Here is a 21,919-nt window from a genome sequence, read left to right on the forward strand (position 1 = left end):
GGCAATCAACAAACATTAGCAAAACAAAACAAAACAAACAAAACAAAACCAAGCATCCTTAACTGTCTGGTAAACTGTATTTGAAATTGACATTTAGGAAAATGTTGCCTATCAGAAAGCAGCTGCCACTGTTGGGTAAAACTTACACGAGGGATGATGCAGAGAAAGCAAAGGTGATATCCAGGCACGGGGCTTCATGAAGTTGGTCACAGGGGAACTAGCACCAGGATGGAGCCAAACGCTGTGTGAAGTACTCCCTGCAGCCCCATCCCCCAAGGTGACCAGCACCTGGACAGGAGTCTGCCCTGAGCCTTTCCCCTCCTCCCTCGCTGCCTCCTTTCCCCTCCCAACTGCCACCTCTGGTCACCCCGACACCTGCTAAGCCTCCCACTTTTATCTGTCTCAGGATGACATCATGCAAATGCCCTTTCTCAGGCCACTTTAGCAGGCAGTCACTGGAATCTTCCATGATGGGCCAGATGTGTCCCTACACATGGATGCGGCTCTTTCCTGGGGTGTCTGGGGCAGGTGGGACAGCAGACTTTAGTGCCAGTGACAGTTGGGGTCTTAAACCCACAGCAAAGCCCAGCACATCCTCCTGGGGCTGAGGAATGAAGTTTAGATGCCTATGCCTTGCTTTCTTCAAAACCTGAAATTACTGTGGATGAGCGTATAGTAGATAGACCTCAGCAACATGTGCAATAATTAGTGAAAAATAAATGTGCACTTAAGTATTAATGAAATAAATATTTAACAGGTTATTTGAGATCTTTGTTATATCCTGAAATATTTAAAAAATAATGAGAGGTTTGTTAAATCTTTAAATGATGACTCCGTAAGAGTTCTTGCAATGTACCTTTCTTCCTAAGTTCAGAAAATAGAGATTTGTTTTCCAAAGATCGGTGAGCCAACCCTCAGAACAGAAGCTGGAGACAGACGTCCTGGACAGAATGACGAGATCTATGAGAATCTGAAAAGCAAGGACTCAGTCACTGGGAACAGAAAGCAAGAGGGACACAGAACAGAGTTAGGGCCTTGCCACATCACTGGGCTGTCCGGAGGACACAGATCTGAGTGTGGTCTTCAGAAATGAGTCCCGGGATGTCACCACAGAGCCTGCCTAGGGGAGCTGCTGACTGCTACAAAGTGGAGCGTGGGGAGCTCAGGCTGCCAGGACAAATATGCACAGGCGGGGGCTTACACAGCAATATCCCCTCCCATGGAGCCGCAGGCTGAGAAGTCCAGGAGGAAGGTGCAGCCGTGGCTGTGGCCAGGGCTCCTACTGGCTGGTGGAGAGCTGCTTACTCCTGTGTTTTTGTGCAGTGGAGAGAGGGTGGAGGAGCTCCCTGGACCCCACCCTCACGACACAATCACCTCTCCAAGGCCCCACCTCCAAATGCCCTTCCCTGGGGTCAGGAATTCATCCCAGACCTGCAGGGGATTCTAGCGGAGCCCTAGCGCAGCCTGGTGGAAGGCCCCTGTGGAGCCACCACCTTGCAACACTTGGGAAAAGGGACATCAGCTGCCAGGGTGAAGGAGATGCCAGTGATCCAGGCCTGCACCAGAAACACAGACCCCAGCCTCCCCTGCCGTGTCGGAGTCAGCCCTGGGCTCAGGCCCTGATTAGGTGAGCTCATGGGCAGGCCTCGGCTGCACCAGTGTCTGGAAAGGGACATTTTGGTCTCAGACTTTGTGGAACAGGTTTTCACCAGAGGCCCCCGGAACTGAGGCCGGGCCAGCAGCCTGGAGTCCTGTAGTCCACACGCAGGCTGGTGGCAGGGTGCCTGGCTGTCTTCTGATTCGCTGCTGTGTTTAGTTTTTGCCTGGATCTGGGGGCCACAGCATGCATCTTCGTTCTAGGAGGGGAAGCCCTCAGAATTCCCTCTGAGCCCGGCTTTAGTGGTAGGCAAGTGCTAGGTGGCCACAGGTGAGCTCCTCAACCAGCCAGTGACAATCACCCGTAAGGGGAATTTCAGTAATACCTGACAAACAAACCACTATTGCGGAGAGTGGATGAGAAGAAGTTGCTTGGGTGGGAGGGTCCCTCAGGCTCCATGACGATAAAGAAACTATGCAGCGTCCTCCTGCCCAGAGGGACGCGTCCCTGTGGGCACACCCATCCCCCCAGACCCTCTGAAAACCCAGGAAGCCAAAGCCCATGGCACACTCAATTTCTTCTATGTTTGAAAACTGCTGCTCTGCCTCATGGTAAGCAACCGTCTTCCCCACAAACTGTGGGTCCGTGTGTCCCTGCCACAACAGAAACACACATGCACAGGTGCACGCTCACACACGCGTCTCTCGCGCCATCCCTTACGCACAAGCAAACTGTGCTCTGCTGAGGCTTCACGTTTGGCCTTTTTTGTTGGTTTGTTTTTACCATGAAGGTTTCCCATTGATTTAAAAACGAATGAAGTTGGAAGACACCTTGGGAAGCACACAGTGCCTCCTAAAGTGAGAGAGTGGCACGTGAAGAAAGTCTTACATGGTAGAGTTTAAATGGTGTGAGCTTCATAGGTGGGTTCCCCGAGCTGGACAATCATTAGTTCTCATGTGGGGGGCATATTGGAGAGGGGATACGGGTCAGGATAGAAGCCCCAGGACAGGGCCTCTGATAAGACCTCTGGACACAGGAGGAAGATCCCATTTTCCTATTTTTCTTTTTTTAAAAAAAAGGAAAGGAAAAACCCTGAAGTCAGATGAAAAGCGGCCTCCACGTGCGTAACCTTCCACACTCCGCTCACCTGGAGAGCCTCTACCCACAATGCACTAAGTGGATGATTAAAAAGAAATAGGGGCTTAACGGAGGGTAAGTGCGGGGTCCCCAGAGCTCCGCGAGCGCTGAAGCGTGCGGCTACAGCTGTCTCCACACAAGCCCGACATTCTTTATTTATTTGTTATGAAATATTTATGGGTGTTATGAAAGGTTTAAAATAATGTGTCTGTCGCTCTCTCTCCCTTCTGTCTTTTCCCTTTGGCCCCAGCACACTGTTTTCCAATGCATAAATAATTCTGGGCTCGGGACAGCGGGGCGGCACATTAGGTGGGGTGTATCTGCTGTATCACATTTTTTCTGCCTGAGAGAAAATATCATTCCTCGTAATTTTCTACACTTATACAATCGGCATTGACAGTAAATAATTGATGTATGAATTTAGGACTAAACTCCAACACAATATGACTTTATGTCAAGGGTTACTCCCAGCAGATTTTGAGCTAAATCATCTTGCAAAATGGGTTCTTTCAATGGGAGAAAAAAAGCTTTTTGAAATTATTTTAATGGAAAACTGGGACCTCCGTGCAGCTCTCCTTTGGATGAGGTCTTGCTTTGCATGGCTGGTAATAAAACCAAGCCATCTACCCATTATGAGATTGGAAATGTTTCATTTGTGATCACAAATGGATTTTTTTGGGACTGACATAAGCTGTTTTTATCTCGCGCATCCTTTTTTCTTTTCTTTTTTCTCTCCTTTTGTGTGTGTGTGTGTGTGTGTGTGTGTGTGTGTGTGTGTGTAGTATGCGCGCAGTGGCGTTTGTATGTCGTAGGGTGCCCTCTGCTTTTCATCCTAGTATCTTCCATAGAAAGTACAATTATGATTTAAATTACAAGCCAGATATATTTGCAACTTAAAGATACATAACTAGCAGAAAGGCTTTAGATAAAGGGCTCCGTATTCCCTCCCGTTGCTGCAATTAAAACACTTTTCAACATGAAAAGGAAAACTCCAGACCAGGAGGGGAAGAGTGGAAACAGGAGAGGGACCGTTTTCGTGAAACGGTCAGAAGAAAAACAGTTTCTGTCTTCACAGCTCTAACTAAAAGGCAGCCAAGAAGATCAAAGAAAACAAATTGGGTGAAATTCTTTGTTGGTTTTACTGTATTCTGGGAGTAAGGAAGATTTGAAACTATCAAAACTCTATGTAATTTCATTTTTGCTGAAACTAAGATACAAAGACAATTATTTAAAGCAAGGCCTTCTCCTCTTTGAAAAAATCTTATCTTTATAATTATTTTCTCTAGTGTTTACAATTGTATTAAATTGTATTTATTTATACCCCTCGTTTTCTTTAAAGATTATTCAGATCTTTGATATACTGAATTTAATTAAATTTGTAGTATAAACTAAGAAATAAAATAAAATTCAAAGCCTTCTGAAAAAAGTCCTTATGATACAGGCAAAAATTGCCTTAAAAGGAATTGAAATGCCTGCTTCCCTTTTAACCTTCTTCCCCTATTCTTCCTCTTCCTCTTCCTCCTCTCTCTCTTTCACTTTTCTTTTACTCGATTCTCTCTCTGAGGAAATACACGCCTCTAATTTCATTCTATAGGTGGCACTCACGTCTCTATGCACGAAGTTCTGAAGAAATTTCAGGCCAAAAACTTGTCTGTAAAAAGTCCTTGATCTCAGAGAAGTGTATTGATTTCTGAAAAACATAACACCCATTTCTGTAAAAATAAATTTTAAATGAGCTCTGTTAAGTAAAGTTCTTCAATTTATACCTTTATTTATGTGTGGTGGTAAGTAATTTCAAGAGCGGTGACAAATGAGTTTTAGGTAACAGAGACTCTGAGCCAAATGCTGAAGTACATGTGCGTGCATATGTGTGTGTACACCTGCGTGTGCATGTGTGCATGTGGAGGGTGTGATGCCTGGGTGGGCACGTGCAGGGATATGTTTGTGTTTTAGTGTTCACACCAGAGACAGCAGGTATTACAGGAAAAACTTCCTGAAATAGGCTGGCTGCAGCCCCCTGGGATGATGGCTCCCGGCTGCGGGGGCTGTCTGCCCTCAGGCACAGTGTGGTGTGGGGGCACCTGCCTCTGCCCGCATGTGTGTGTATGCACGTGTACATGCATCTCTGTGTGTGCGTGTGTGCATGTGTGTATGTGTGTGTGGAGTCAGCATCTATTAAGAGTTGGTGGCAGGGAGGTTAATCAACATGAAACTGTTCCCTGTTGTGATTCCTATAATGGCTCCCTTATCAAGCTGGGAAATTGATTCTAAATCTTAGACCTCAGTACCCCTTAGAGACAATCTTGTCCAAAGGCTTCCTGATGTGTGAAGAAACAGAAGCCCACGGAATTCAAGTCACTTGCCCCACACCCAGTGGTCAGAGCCCTGGTGGCTGTGTGTCCATATGTGTGCATGCATGTGTGGATGTGTAGCATGTGGATGTGTGTGTGTCTCTGTATATGTGGACGTGTATATCTGTGTGTGTGTGTGTTTGTATGTGTATGTGTGTGTATTTGTCTCTGTATATCTGTATGTGTATGTGTACGTGCACGTGTGTGGGTGTGTACTTGTCTCTGTATATCTGTGTGTGTGTGTTTGTATGTGTATGTGTGTGTATTTGTCTCTGTATATCTGTATGTGTATGTGTACGTGCACGTGTGTGGGTGTGTACTTGTCTCTGTATATCTGTGTGTGTGTGTTTGTATGTGTATGTGTGTGTATTTGTCTCTGTATATCTGTATGTGTATGTGTACGTGCACGTGTGTGGGTGTGTACTTGTCTCTGTATATCTGTGTATGTGTGTTTGTATGTGTATATGTGTGTATTTGTCTCTGTATATCTGTATGCATGAATGTGTGTATGTGTCTCTATGCAAGTGTGCATGTGTGTGCGTATGTGTGTATGTGTGTGTATGAGTGTGTCTCTGGGTGTCTGTGCATTTGTCTCTTATGTGCATGTGTGTGTGTGTGTGTGTGTGTCTGTATATCTGTGTGTGCATGTGCCTCTGTGTGTGCGTGGGTGTCTGTATATCTGTGTGCACATGTGTCTCTGTGTCTGTGTGTGTGAGTATGTGCATATGTGTCTCAGTATATCTGCATGTATGTGTCTCTGTGCATGTGTGTGGGTGTGTGTGTATTTGTCTTTGTCTATCTGCATGCATGTGTGTGTATGGTCTCTATGTACGTGTGCATGAATGTGTCTCCGTGTGTCTGTATCTCTATGTGCGTGTCCATGTGTGTGAGTGTGTCTCTGGGTGTGTGTATATGTGTGTGTGAATGTGTGTGACAATGGGCATGGGGAGGGGGTGGGACGGAGGCTCCCAGGAACAGAGGTGCACACCTGGGGCGCTGAGCTTCTATCTGGGTCAAGCTCCCCCAAAGTCCTCCTAGGGTCCCGGGTCCTCTGGATTGATGACATCAACAGGCTTAATGGGGGAGGCCCAGGGTCTCAGCAATGCTCAGAGCCCCCTAATCAAGGCGAAGGCAGAGAGAAGGCGGCTCGTGTGCCGAGGGCATCATTCGCACAGCCTTGATGAGAGAGAAGCAGCGTCTGTTCCTGGATTTCTCTTTGGCCCTTGGTGTGAGGGGGGCGGGTGTAACAGGGCCCTTGGGCCACTTGCGATATACATGGCTCTGTTCCACTTTCAGAGAACACCTGAGTCAGACAGGCCTGGGGCCAAATCCATCTAGGGCACCTTTCAGCCTGGAGGTCTCAGGCGAATCAGTCTCTCTGCGGGCACCCCTGGGGTTCTGGGATACTGGTGCCTTCCTGACCTTACAGACAAAGCTGGGTCCACATGTGCTTCCGTCTCCCCCTGCTCCTGGCTGGTGCCTGCACAACCCTCACCCACAGAGGGTCCTCCCAGCTCCTCTGCTGCCTAGCCCAGCCCTCCACCCTCATTTTCCTGTAGAATGACAGCAACAGGTATCTGCTGTGTGGCCTCCTTTCCCCACAGCCCGGCCAGTTCCTGTGGCCCTCTTACACTGCCAGCCCCGAGCAGGCAGCCCATGGCTGTGACTTCCAATGAACTAGTGATTCTCTGGGTGGAGAAGCTGTGCCCCAGAGCTGGATTCCAAGACTGGAGGCTGCTGGAGGAGGTTGGCCTCAGCCTCCCCTTCCTGCTAGATATGACTCAATTTTCTTGGTTAAAACCCAGTGGCCAATAAAATGCCAACATCTCCAGAGAACTTCTGCCTCACCTAGTGTGGATGAACACGTCATCATGTCTTGGTTGGGGGTCGGGAAGGGCTGCTACAGCTTAGGAGGGACAGTAAGGGGGCACCCGGGGAGAAGGAGCCCACGGTGGGCTGAGGAGCTGGTACCGGCCTTGGAGAGGTGCCTGTGAGAGTCTTCCTGTGGCAGGCAGTTACGCTCCCCAACTTCTCCCAGCGTGAAATGTACTGGGCACAAGAGGCCTCCCTCTCAAGTGTCCGGAGAGCATAGAGACACGGTCCAAGACGCCGAGGCTCAGGCCATGTCCACCTGCAATACACCAGCAGCGAGTGCAGGCTGCACGGGCAGCAGCACGCCTGTGGGACCTGTCCAGAAGGGGACTGAGACGTGAAGCGCCCTGGGGAATCATGCACCCAGATGCCCTCCAAGCAATATACCCCAGTTCAGAAACAAGGTCTGATGCTCCAGTTCCAGAGTCAGGGTGGTTTTGTGGAAGCTGTAGACCAACCCTTCCTTGAATTCCCCATGAGAAAACCTGGAGATCTTTTTTTTTCATGTGCAATCTTGTCATGGGATGGAGCTGTCTATTCTTCAGGGCTCGGAAGATGAAAGGTTCTGCAGAATTCTGTACTCTGTGGGGCGCTCTTGGAGGCAACAGAAGGCTCTCTTAGCATGGCTGGCACCTCTATTTCTGCTCAGATGCACACACAGGTGAGCATGACAGAAGGCTTCAAGCCAAGTGGAGCCACTCTGCTTCTTAAACAGGGGATGCATTCACCATTTGTAGCAAGCTTGGGGCCTCATGTGAATACCACATCGTACGGACAGACGTCCCAGTCCTGGTTGAAGAGCTACCCTGTGGAAATCCTCAACCAGGGCTTACCTAGGGTAGCAAGAGCCCTGCTGCTGTGCAGATAGAAGACTTCCACATGCAGGTGTTAAAGGCTTCTACACAAGGGAAAATTATTAGCAATATCCCCACCAACTTGTAAAACAATACATACACTCGCTTGCTCCAACAAGCTACTATGCTGGAGACATTCAGAAGAAGAGCCGCCAGTGTGGAAGTGACCCTGCCCCACAAGCCGGCGCTGATTCCGGGTGAGGTTCTCATGCGTCACGCTCAGCCTAATTAACAAACTTGACACTGGCACGCAGGACCGCCAGGCGCTCCACAGCAAGGCCACTGGGGACACGGGAGAGCAACGCCAATGCAACGGCTGCTATTTTTAATTATTTGGAGAACCAATTTTAACAGAAAATGTAATTAAAGGTTTGTAAATAGAACACCCCAAAGTGCTCCCTCTGTTGCCTGTATGCATCTATTTGACATTTGCTTAACAAATTTTCAAGCAGTCATTTCACAGGTACAACATCTACACTCCTGTGTCTCCCATAAGCTTTGCAACCTGTGGTCTTATCCATCATTTACGTTTCTGAGAAAGACCCTTTGCTTAGGTTTTCATCTTTTTCCTGCCTAGTTCTTGGTGGTGGTAATTTATGGAAGGGTAGTCCTTGTCAACGTGTCCACCTGTGGGTGGCAGCGAGCCTGGCCCTGCTGCAAGCACATCCCATCCAGCTCCTTGCTCGTGGGCGGATTTCTGGGGAGAAGAAGGTGCGCCATCTGAGTGGCCGGTTATGGTGTTTGCAGAGTTTATCATCACTGGCATTAAAGAGAAGGCCAGATGAAAGTTCTGTGGTCGGGGTGAAAGGAGAAGCAGCCGCAAGGCTGTATGGTACACTGAACCTGGGGCCTCGTAGACCTCCTGCTTGATTATGGTCACCTCTGCTAGAGGCTGGGCAAGGAATCTGGGCTCGCCCTCGCACTGCTGTAATAGAACGTCACTGCGTCAGGGTGACACGTGGAGCTCTGCACATGTCAGCTTCTCCTGGCAAAGCTCAGTGGAGAGGAGGTGGAAAAAGTGTGTGCTCCCACAAGGAAGTGTGCAAGTGTGTGCTCCTGTGAGAGAGTGTGCAAGTGTGTGCTTGTGTGTGAATGTGTGTGTAAGTGTGTGTGAGCTTGGGTGTAAGCATTAGTGTGTGTGAGTGTGTAAGATACACAAGTGTGATAGGTGTGCATGAGTGTATAACAGTGACAGTGCCCATGAGCATGTGTAAGGGTGTGCAGAAATGAGTGTATGTGTGCAGAAGTGTGCATGAGCCTGTGCACCTAAGCATGCAGAAATATGTGTGTTGCCAGTTATAGTTTGTTGACCCTGGCAACGTTTCTGGAGCTGAAAAGACATTTGAAATGAGGACACAGGAAGACCAGAATGTCACCTGTGACCGCACTCACCCCCACCCCTCCCTGGGCTGAGGGCTGCTCTTTCTGGTGCACTTTGCCAGGAAGTTCAATCTCTTCCTGCTCAAAACCAAGGCATTTCTTAAAGAGCCAAGTCTGAAGTCGGCCTGAGGTTCAGGCAGGACACACCTGAGCTGCTCAGGTGCACCTGGTGTCGGCCGGTCGACCCAGTGTGGCAGCACCACCTGGACAGCCAGGGAGGCTGGCACGGCCAGACAGAAGAGAAAGGGGGGCCAGCAGGCGCTGACTGAGGTCCGGGCTCTTGGGGCAGCTCACGAGGAAGCAGCCAGACTCCAGGACACCCTGCAGTGTGGAGCAGAGCCTATGGAAAGAGTGTGACCTTTCACAAGTGCTGAGCTGAGCCCTCGACGTCCCTTTTCTCACTTGATCTCACACAGCCCCGGGTGCCGGGACCAGCGGTCACTGGTCATTGTTACTCAGATGAGACTTAGACAACTTTGTCACTGGTTGCAGGGCTGTGCAGTGGTGCCACCTGAAGAGCCTGAGGGCAGAGCCCAGGAATGTCACCAACAGCTTTGCACCAGTTGCAGAGACATGGAATGGTGCGGCCTGGAGAGTCTAAAGGCAGAGCCTACAGGCATCAATGACAGGCTCCAAGGCCCATGTGGCCAGTGCTACCGTGAGGACCTACTGCAAAGCGAGCCCACGGCAGACCTGGCCTGCCTGTCGCAAGCAGTGGAGCTGCGGATGTCCAGGCAAGGCCCCGGCCTGTGAATGGCTGCACACCGAAAGGACTCCATGTGTGGCAGGTGAAGCCATCCTGTGGCCAGACCTGTGCTCATCCCTCCTGCCCTGAGCCCACCGCTCCTGTGTCCTTGCCCTGCCCCTCAGGTGGCCTCAACATCCTTGGGTGATGTGCCCTTCAAGCAGTGACACTCGAGTCTCTCTCTCTGACCTTGCCCACCTGCTGGAAGCTCAGGGGGCAGAACTGAGGCGAGCATGAATGCAGGTCCTCAGCCTGGTTTTGCTTCCCCGTGGCGTCGTCCAGATGAGGAAAGTGTTTTTCTGATGCTCGTTCACAGAAGGAAAGAGTCAAACCCGCCAGGGCTGTGCTCGTCCTACGAACTCATTTCTTTCCTAGTGTGAAAAGAAAAGGGCTGATGGAACGGTGTTCTCACAGCAGGGAAGGACCCAGCCCGCCACGTGTCTCCTTTGGAAAAGGAACTGGCTTCTGCAGCATGAGGGCCGCCTGGAGGAGGGACAGCACTGACATCTGCGCCCTCTGAAACGCACTCAGACCCTCAGGAGGGGGCGTTGGGCATCTCAGATGATGGCGTGACTGAGTCCTGGGTGAAAGGTTGGCATTGGGAAAGGGGCCGACTCCAAAGACAGATGGGAGTAGGTAAAATGAGCACCGTCTCAGGAATGAATCCCGAGTGGGTAAGATCCTCCTGAAAAGAGAAGAAATTGCATGAGCCCCACGGCTACTCCGTGGTACAGAGATGGATGGAAGGTCTGCTCTCCGGGTGGCTCTGTGGCCGAGACAGGCAACAAATGGAAACAGCTGACGTTGCATCAGATCTCAGATGCAAAGGGCAGGGGTCCCTCCAGCGAGGACTCCCAGGGGACTGAATTTTCCACCTGCATTCTAGATGTTCTCCGTGAAAGCATCACGTGGTGTCCCGGTGAGGGGCTTGGTTGAGTGGGCATCGGCTTGAGAACCTGGAGCTTGCTGGAGAAGAGGCTCATGGGCACCACTAGGCCCACCATGCAGACTTCAGGGAGAGAGAGCAGCCGGCATGCGTTTTAAATCCTGCCTGAGAGCATGGATGCTAAGGGACTCCTGGTGTGGGGAACCAGGCATGTGTGTATGTGCCCGTGGGCATGTGGTCAGCGAGGCAACCTTCACAGGACCACGAGGCCCTGGTCGGACACAGGCTGCCTGCAGCCCCTTCCCATGGCAGCACCACCAGTAAGGCCTTTGCTGTCCCCTTATCCCTAGATGTTTCCCTACCAACAGCCTGGCACTGGGCAGCTGGAGAGAGTGGAGGAGTGCGAGAGCCACGTCCACAGCAGTGGTGACCCTGCAGAGGGGAGGGGAACTGAGGGAAGACCGAATGGAGACTGTGGGTTCCACTTCAAGGGGCTTGGACACAACAATCTGATCGTCTCCCCATGACTTAGGAAAGACCTGTGTTGTCCTGAGGGGCTGAGGCAAGGACCACCTGCACCGGTAGATTTCAAGGACAAAGGGTCCAGGCACTTCCAGAGGCTGACCGTCTCCTGTGTGAAGTCAGGACCCACACGGCAACTCCTGCAGCAAATCCTGAGTCTTGACTTCCTGCCCCCAGCAGAGGAGCAGGACATCAGCACCCTGCCTGTGTCTCGTGCTTGGGAGAGTGGGATGCAACAGCCCCTGGAAGCGTGTTCATGTGTGGTGTTAAGTGTGTTCATGTGTGGTGTTAAGCGTGTTCATGTGTGGTGTTAAGCATGTTCATGTGTGGTGTTAATGTGTAGATATTACTCCTATAGCTGTTAGACTGCAAGTTTAGCTTGAATTAAGGTATTGGGGGGACCACTTAGCTCAATTATGCTAGTTTGGAGATGTCTTTGTGAGAGTAGGGTCGGCATGGATCAGCCATGTGGAAGACTAGGATATGGGTCACACTTATCTGTGTTCCTATGGAAACTATTTGAGTATTTGTTTTATATGGATTTTTATTCAGTTTTCAGACATGCTACTCAAGGGTGCCCCTCAGCTTCTGAGCAAGCATTTGTAGTTTGTACGATGGCAGAATGGGTCAGAAGTTTAGTGTTTTGAACTGTTTTTCAAAATAAAGTACCTCTCTCTCTCTCTCTCTCTCTCTCTCTCTCTCTCTCTCTCTCGTGGGGGTCCAGGCAGAGTGGCTTTGGTGATTGCACTCCCTGGGTCCAGCCCACACAAGGTGCTGATTCAATACCAGTGGAAAGCCTTCACATTAGAAGTTCCTGAGGGACTAGGTTGCTTGCAAGCATTAAATTAAGTAGAAGTGATGCTAAAAAATAAAAAAATAAAAAAAACCACAAAAGAACAACAAAGCTTCCCACGCCCCTGCCCAGCCCATCGTGGGTTTCAGCCAGAGCCCCCCAACCTCCTCTTCTCTAGACACGTCTTTCCCTTTGACCTGTGCTGTGCACGGAAGAACTCTGAAACCAGTGGGGCCACTCCCAGGACCTGAAGAGCGGGAAGGTCCACATCAAGGCGGCAGCCATGGGATCCCCTGGAGAGGGTTGGCCTGCAAGTAAGCATCCTCCTGTCCCTGACCCCAAGAGCAGGGGCAGTCAGAGGAGTCAGCACGGGTTTGGTGAAGATCTGAATATGAACCACAGGGGCCAGGACATCCAGGTCATCCCAGGACATCCCAGGACATCCAGGTCATCCCAGGACATCCCAGGACATCCAGGTCATCCCAGGACATCCCAGGACACCCCAGATCATACCAGGACATCCCAGGTCATCCCAGAACATCCCAGGACATCCCAGATCGTACCAGGACATCCCAGGTCATCCCAGGACATCTCAGATCATACCAGGACATCCCAGGTCATCCCAGGACATCTCAGATCATACCAGGACATTCCAGGTCATCCCAGGACATCCCAGGTCAACCCGCGACTCAGCAGTCCTCTTTGCTCTCCTTATAGAAAACAGTAGAAAAGACCTTTGCCAACCAGTTTTAAAGACAAACAGGTATAGATAAAATAGAAACAGCTTCAATAGAGTCTTGGCTGGATGTTTTTTTTTTTTTCTAATACTTATTTCTAAATGAACACAATCTACTCCAGCACTCTTTAATGTAATAAAAACATAGCTCTGGGTCAGGTATGAAATTAATGATACAAATTCAAAGTATTAATGCTCAGTGGGCTGAAACGACTTCAATGAAGAAATCATCAAACTCCGTAACCAGACCCAAATGGAAAAAGACAGAAGCATACGCACAATTCCAACAGCAATCTGCTATGAAGGAGATTATGAAAACATGTATAAAATATTTATTTTTAATAAGATGAATGTCCTATTTCTTAAAACTAAAATATGATTAGACTTTTATTATCGAAGCAAAAGGATGGTTATACAACACCACCTCTTCATGTGGATGGAAATGCTAATTTTATTATCTTAATTTGTACAGCTACGTTTCTTGTCTTTTTTGTTCTTTCTTAAGTTAAATAGGTAGAAATTAAAAAAAGCTTTCAGATTTCATTTATATAGAGTGAAATCCATAGTACCAAATATCCAACTAGAAAATTTAACAGATCCAATAATGATAGTGCCAGAACAATTTCCAATGTCACCAGAGTGTTGAAAGGACACTCCTAAGACAGATGGAGCCGACGGGAATGTGTAAGAACGCCTTTCACCATGTGAGATGCATGAATCTACGTGCCACTTTGCAGGCAACACATTCCTGAGGAAAGGAAGCCGACCACTGCAGTCCCCTGGAGGTGATTCCTCCAGGACCGCCACAGCCAGCATCTACACTTGCAAAGTGCAGTTTCCAGGTACAACGTGGGCACAGCTCACGAGGTGGTAGTCAGCCCGCAGGGAAGTTAGAGACCTCTCACATGTTATGATAGGCAGTCATGGCTCTGCTGGGACCCGGCTGTTCTCAGTCTTCTGGCTCATAGAGTGGAAATGGGCTGGCTCAGGGCAGAGGCTTCTGGTCCCAAGGGAGCTCTCGGGGAGCAGTGACCCTGCAGTAGAAATGGGTCACTGGATAATGCTCAGGCAGCGATCTTGGATGCACTAAAGGGCATTCGTTTACAGTTGTCCACTGCAGAACCACCCGCAACAGTGAAACCTCCAAAAGAACCTAAATAGACAGTGTTAGGGGAGGAGTAAATAAAACATGTTCCCCACATTAGATATTAATATTATGAAGCCATTCAAGGCATATCTTTCAGGATATTCAAATACATGGTCCACATCTCACGCCAGTCAGAATGCCAATTATTAAAAACTCAGGAAACAATAGATGCTGGCAAGACTGTGGAGAAATAAAACCTTTTACACTGTTGGTGGGAATATAGTTCGACCATGGTGGAAGACAGTGTGGAGACTCCTCAAGGATCTAGAACCAGAAATACCATTTGACCCAGCAATCCCATTACTGGGTATATACCCAAAGGTTTATAAATCACTCTACTCTAAAGACACATGCACATGCACACGCATGAGTATTACAGCACTATTTACAGAGCAAAAACACGGAACCAACCCAAGTGCTCATCGATGATAGGCTGTATAAAGAAAATGTGGTACATATACCCCATGGAATACTACGCAGCCATGAAAAGGAATGAGATCATGTCCTTTGCAGTGACATGGATGGAGCTGGAAGCCATCATCCTCAGCAAACTAACACAGAAACAGAAAACCAAACACCGCATGTTCTCACTCATAAGTGGGAACTGAACATTGAGAACACATGGACACTGAGAGCGGAACAAGATACACCAGGGTCCATTGCGGGGTGGGGGCTTAGGGGAGGAAACTTAGAGGATGGGTCACGAGGTGCTGCAAACCACCATTGCACACGTATACCTATGTAACAAATCTGCATGTTCTGTGCATGTATCCCATTTTTTAAAAGAAATTAAAAAAAATAAACATGGTTTAAATGGTAAAGATTTCCGTTAAGTAAAAAGGCAAGATAAAAACTATATATTAATATAAGCTCTGCTACAGACATATCTTTATATCTGTACACATAAATATATGGCTACACAAATATATATATGCAATACACACATACATGTAAGTGTAAATACCCAGTAAAAACATAGTTTACTTGTGATTTATTTTTGTATCCTCTCGTTACCTTTTGTCCCAACAAAAATCTGTACGATGAATTTGAATTCATTCTGTCACTGAGCAGCTTGTATCTTAATGCATATTATGAAACTGCCACAGTGAATATGCATGCACGATAGTAAATGAAGGTAGTCATGTTAGCACACTCGGTCTCCATTGGTATTTTCATTTTTAATAAAATTACAAAATTGATAGATAAAAAATGTTGTTTCCTGCTTGTCTACCTTTTATCGGCGCTATGACTTGTGAACCACGGTTGCCACTATCCTGGCCCTGCCCCGCCTTCGGCTCAGTTCACAAGCCTCACTCCTCTTCCACTGAGGTCTTAATATTTTATCTTGCTTAAATTTATAAGATATTTTAAAATCATACCTGTTGCAATATTTTCTCAGTGTGTCTTCCACTTAGTTTTATTTTTTAAATGCAAGCCTGTTCATCATTTGTGTGGTCAAAGGTATCAATGTGCATTTGCACACTGCCTCAAAAACTGACATATTGGGAAAATCCTTTTGCATCCAGAGATTTGTGACCCCATTTTTTTTTGTATGTCATGTGTTTTCATTTTTATTACATATAGTTTTTAAACTATCTTGTTATCATACTTACTAATGCCCTACGTATCTGCCATGTATTAAATGCTAGTCTTCAAATTCAAGTGTGTATATCTTTTTTCCATTTGCGTATTTTAGCATGAAAGCCAAATAATGACTGTAACCTTACAATATGTTTTAAATCTTCTAGATTATATAAATTTTCTTTATAAAGACAAAAATGAAAAAAGCAAAAAAAAAAAAAAGAAAAGAAAACAAAAGAAAATTGAGGGTAAAAAGGGAAGGCAGGGCCGGGCGCAGTGGCTCACGCCTGTAGTCCCAGAACTTTGGGAGGCTGAGGTGGGTGGATCACCTGAGGTCAGGAGTTTGGACCAGCCTGGCCAACATGGTGAAATCCCGTCTCTACTACAAATACAAAAATTATCTGGGTGGGGTGGAGGGCGCCTGTAATTCCAGCTACTCAGGAGGCTGAGGCAGGAGAATCACTCGAACCCAGGAGGCAGAGGTTGCAGTGAGCCGAGATGGCGCCACTGTACTCCAGCCTGGGCAACAAGAGCAAAACTCAGTCTCAAAGAAAAATAAAATAAAATAAAATAAAATAATGGGGAAGGCAGGGAAGCAGGGAGGGAGGGAGAACTATTTGCAGTAATTTCGTTATTTCAGACACATTTTTAGAGACATTTTGTCACGTAGACCTCTAAAATGGTTCCCATGTTAATTTGTTAAACAAAAACAACTTGCATATTTTCAATTTCATCTTTGACTCAAACTCTTCTATATTTTTCAAATTATAACAATACTTCAGATGGGTCCTACTCATTTCTTAAATATTCTTTGTTATGAATTGAATTATCACTTTCCCATCATAGATGATAAATATCAATTGCAGTATGACATAAAAACCTCTGATCTGGTGACAGTGTGAGTGTCTCCACCCGACCTTCTGCTATTTCATTCGCTCACTTGCTTTTAGGTGATTCTTTGGTGTAGCCCAACAGCAAAAATCACATGATCAGCAGATAATGGCAATTTTATTTCCTGCTTCCCAGTCACTTTGCCAATTATTTCTGACTCACAGAATTGCACTGTCCATAATGTATTTAGCTTTTATGGTACAGAAGAGGCCACAAGGAATACTTCACATATGTCGTCTGATTTAATCCTCAGAGTCTCCTAAAACAAGCAAACCAAAGTTTTCCCCAGCCACAGGGAAGGTGGAGGCAAAGGTAGAAGTTAAACTCCAATCTAGGGGAGTCCTATAGCTCCTTAACACAGCTGTGCCCGAGCAGAATGTTGGAAAGTGCCTTGAGTCCTTGGATTTTAGTGAGGATACCTCGGGTGTTTTGTTATTAGATGATGTTGATTGGTGGGCTGGGGCAAATATTCCCTACAAGGTTAAGTACATTCTCTTTAATAGATTTTTGAAATTCATGATATATGCTAGTTTAATATATATTATGATACATAATTCTTACATACAAAGATATTAACGGGCTTGCCTTTGTAACATCTATTTAGCTACATGGCTTTTTAACAGTTAAACTATTAATGCCATATACTATATTAATAGATCTATTATTAAGGTAAGCCACCTTACTTACTTTTTTGATAAATCAATTTTGATATTGGTAGATTTGACTTTTAATGGATTGTGAAGTCTGATTTATTAGTATTTTATGCAGAGAAATGCTAGTAAATATCTAACTCTCTGAAAAAATTATATGCATACATACGCTTACATATTTTTAAAAAATAAGTTCTTCTGATATAAAGGGTGTTTGGCACATAATCAACAAATAATGATACAATATACAATAGTCTTTATTGTAAATGTCACACAAGCAATTGATCCTCAGAATGTTTCATTGGATTTGCTGAACTCCTGACTCTGTAGCCAACCTCTGGCTGCAATAGACAATCACTTTCAATATGAATGAGATGAAGGTTGGTTGATATTTTGATTTATGTTAGTGACACAGAAGTTTGACGAGAAGAACAGGGTCGGAATTTGACTCATTTGTCAGTGATGTGAGGACTTCTTTGCTGAACTGCATAATAGTTTTCCAATACAGGGGAGAATTTTTTCCAATACAGGGAGAGTTTTTTCTCAGTTCATCGTGTTCATCACAATAGCATGGCTAAAGACATGAGCCACCTTTACATTTGATTTCATGTTTTGCATTTTGTCTTCCATTACTTCTGTACGTTTAGACAGTCAACAAAACCAAACAACGAAGCAAGTCCTGGTGGGCAGCATCTGCCGGGCTCCGTGGTGTAAATATTCCCGCGGGGGTGCTGACCTCAGGCTGCCAGCGGGACTTCCGGGAGCGTTGGGCGAGGAGGAGCACGGCGGCCATCCTCAGTGCATTTCCACCGCACAGGCGCGGGAGTACAGGCGTGCAGAGGGTAAAACGGGAAGCTTCTTCAGTAAGCAATGCCTTTAAAAATACAATTTATTAGTTTTAAATTTACATAATGATGTCATAATGACTTTCATAATGGCTATTTTTAACAATAGCCATTAGTAAATTTTAAAATAATGACTGTTTTTAATAATTAATACATGTTTATTTTAATCATTTTTAAATAATGGCTACTTTTAACAACTGATAGGGTCTGGCTCTGTGTCCCCACCCAAATCTCATGTTGAGTTGTAATTCCCAGTGTTAGGGGAGGGACCTGGTGGGAGGTGATTGTATCATGGGGCGGATGTCCCCCTTGCCGTTCTCGTGATAGTGAGTGAACTCTCATCAGATCTGGTGGTTTCCAAGTGTGGGGCTCTTTCCCCTTTGCTCTGTCTCTCTCTCCTGCCACCATGGTAAGACCTGCTTGCTTTCCCTTCACCTTCCACCGTGACTGTAAGCTTCCTGAGGCCTCCCAGCCACGCTTCCTGTACAGCCTGCAGAACTGTGAGTCAATTAAACCTCTTTTCTTCATAAATTACCCAGCCTCAGGTATGTCTTTATGGCCATATGAGAATGGACTCATACGACAACCATCTTGCAAAATCCCCAGCCATGTAAAAGTAAAAATCTCAGGGATTTCACAGACACCTGCATGTGAGCCCCAGCTGTGTTTCTCACACTCTGTCTTTGTTGTCAGGTTATTCATGCACAGATTTTTGCTATTTTTAAGATTCAAATTGAGTAGCTTTTCTGTCGTCTTGTTTGAACTTTCTTGTAATTCATACAGTATTGGAATAAAATGTTTCTTGAAATCTTGATGAAATTTGCCTATAAATCCTCTTGCCCTAGAAACAGTTATGGGAAAAATTTTGACTTTTTTTTAGTTCCATTGATTCTTACTGATAACCTCAAAATTTCATCTTGAGTTGATTATTTATATTTACCAAATAATTATGAATCATACCAATGTATTTAATTTATTTTTATTTTAATTCCTCTCCTTATACTCCTTATACAAATTCCAGTGGTTCTCTGGAGAACTAACTGGAGTGTGGATTTGACTTGAGTTTCTATGGGAGCCTGTCCCCCAGCCTCTGGTCCCCTTTTTCCTGGCCCACACAGCTGGTGGTGGGTGGGGCTGGCTTTGTTTTAAAGGCAAGATGACAATGGTGTGAGTTCTTCAGAAAGAGGTTTCTCTAGAGAGAACCGGCCTTACCATCCAACTAACCGGTTCAGATTCTCCAAATAAAAGAAGACATCAAGAGAACAGCGTGGTCCCCGAGTCCACACAGGTGCCCTCAGCAGGCTCAGCCCACACAGCCCCTCCTGTGCCTACGCTGGGTGGGCTCTGAGTCAGTGACTGCTCTGAGCGTGGAGAGAGCTGGTTACGGGGAGCTAGTTACAGAGAGAGGAAGAGCTAGTTACACAGAGCTGGTTGCAGAGAACTGGTTACACAGAGCTGTAGACAGTGAGATGTGGTGGACCAGTGGTGGGTGGACGGGGTGGCCAAGCAGGCAAGGGGGTCTCACCAAGGAGCCACCTGCAGAGAGATTGAGGAGGAGTTTCCCAAGGAAGGGGGTTCACCTTAGGCTGGGCTTCATGACAGGCTGGGGGCTCCAACAGCAGATATTTATTGCCACAGTTCCAGAGCTGGACGTCCAGGATCAGGGTGTGGGTACAATGGTGGGCTCTCGGGAGGACCCCTGGCTCTGAGGGCTGCCTTCTTGCTGTGTCTTCATGTGATGGAAAGACAGTGGGAGACACAGTCAGCTCTCCCCGTTGGGCACTGCCCCATCTTGAGCACACCATCCTTATTGCCTGATCTCCTCCCTCCCAAAGCCCCACCTCTTGATGCTGCCACCTTGAGGGTGAGCTTTCAAAATATGGATTTGGTGGGGGACACAAACATTCAGGTCATAGCAGGGATGTAAGCAGAATCTTGGTAAAGAAGAGACACAGGGGGCCGGGCGCGGTGGCTCAAGCCTGTAATCCCAGCACTTTGGGAGGCCGAGACGGGTGGATCACGAGGTCAGGAGATCGAGAGACGATCCCGGCTAACACGGTGAAACCCCGTCTCTACTAAAAAATACAAAAAAATAGCCGGGCGAGGTGGCGGGCGCCTGTAGTCCCAGCTACTCGGGAGGCTGAGGCAGGAGAATGGCGTAAACCCGGGAGGCGGAGCTTGCAGTGAGCTGAGGTCCGGCCACTGCACTCCAGCCTGGGTGACAGAGCGAGACTCCGTCTCAAAAAAAAAAAAAAAAAGAAGAGACACAGGGTGTTCCTGTAGGAAGGACAGCAGGTGAGAGCAGGCAGGGGCAGGGTGGGGCTCAGGGACAGGCCCTATGTCTCCAGGCAGGGGACGCACCACTTACCACACCCACCTCCACCTGTTCTATGCTTGTTCATTTATTTTAATAATTTCAGTGTCTTCAATGGGTTCATTCAAAACCCAGCTCCATGCGAAAACATGGGAATTCCCCTTAATTTTTCAATAGATTTAGAGTTCGTTACTACATTGCATAGTTACTGTCCATCATTCCATCATTTCGGACCTTTGGATTCTGCCTTCACACCTCTCACTGCAGCCAGGTAAGGTTTGTAAAGGGCGCTAGTGCTGCGGGCTCCAGGTCCTCCTCTGCTTTTCTGTGCAGCCACCCCAGCCCGCAGGCAGCTCCTCCAGGCCTCTGTTTCTGCTCAGGAGATTCCTCCTACCTGACACAGCTTCCTCAATCCATTCTTGTTTGAGAAATACCTGTTCTTCCTGGCCGCTCTTCCCAGGGTCGGGGCTGGCCGTCCTCGCCCGGAGTGCCCTGCGGTTGCAGACAGCACTGACCCCTGCCGCACAGCTCACAGCTGTTCACCTGCCTGCACCACCTGTGCGTAGTGCGGAGGATCGGCGGGAGGCAGATCTATGTGCAGGGCTGCACACACACCTGTGAGCAGAATACATATGTGATATGTGAAATAATGGAAACAACTTCTAGTTAGTCAAACTAAAAGAAAAAAAATTAGATGACTTAAAAACATTTGCAAATTTGTCGAGCAATGGAAATTAAATTATTCATACTCCTCACACACCCTCTCTAAATCCACGGATGACCATTTTATCGCATTCCTGAGAGAAATGAGTGGACTCTTAATACATTTTTTAATCTGATGTTATTTATATTATACCAATTAAGTTATTACTCAGAGAAAGGGTGAAATTGTAGTTAAATTATGTATGGAAAAGGTGTGGCAATTAAAGCATCACTTTAACCTGTTAGTATCTTGGTTTTTCTATCTGTAAAACAAAACATTTTATCTGAATTTGGCAACCAAACAGCACCTTAGAAAAAGGTGATGCTTATTAAAATCAGAGAGAACCCTGGACTCCTAAGCCTTCTAGATGCAGCTGCAGGGAACAATTTCCCTTCCCAAATGCAGGAATTCTTCCCTGAGAAGACATCTCTGTTTCAGCTTTTGTGTTTGCAAAAGGGAGACCTGCATGCTTCTGACCCCAGGAATGGGTGGCTTGGGGTCTTCCTCGGTTGGCCCAGTGTTGGCCTTTAGCAGGACAGAAGGGGGGCACGGGTCCAATGCTGTAACTGGCTTGTGGCTGCTATCACGGACTCATGGTGGGCAGATCTGTGCCTGTAGGAGAGCGGTCAGGGGAGGGGAGATGGTCGGGGAGGGAGGTGGTCAGGGGAGGGGAAGTGGTCAGGGGAGGCAGGTGGTCAGCGGAGGGAGGTGGTCAGGGGAGGGGAGTGGTCAGGGGAGGGGAGTGGTCGGGGGAGGGAGGTGGTCAGGGGAGGGGAAGTGGTCAGGGGAGGGAGCTGGTCGGGGAGGGAGGTGGTCAGGGGAGGGAGGTGGTCAGGGGAGGGGAAGTGATCAGGGGAGGGAGGTGGTCAGGGGAGGGAGGTGGTCAGGGGAGGAAGGTGGTCAGGGGAGGGGAGT

Source organism: Macaca fascicularis, chromosome 6 (genome assembly GCF_037993035.2).
Source record: "Macaca fascicularis isolate 582-1 chromosome 6, T2T-MFA8v1.1".
NCBI classification, from domain to species: Eukaryota; Metazoa; Chordata; class Mammalia; order Primates; family Cercopithecidae; genus Macaca; species Macaca fascicularis.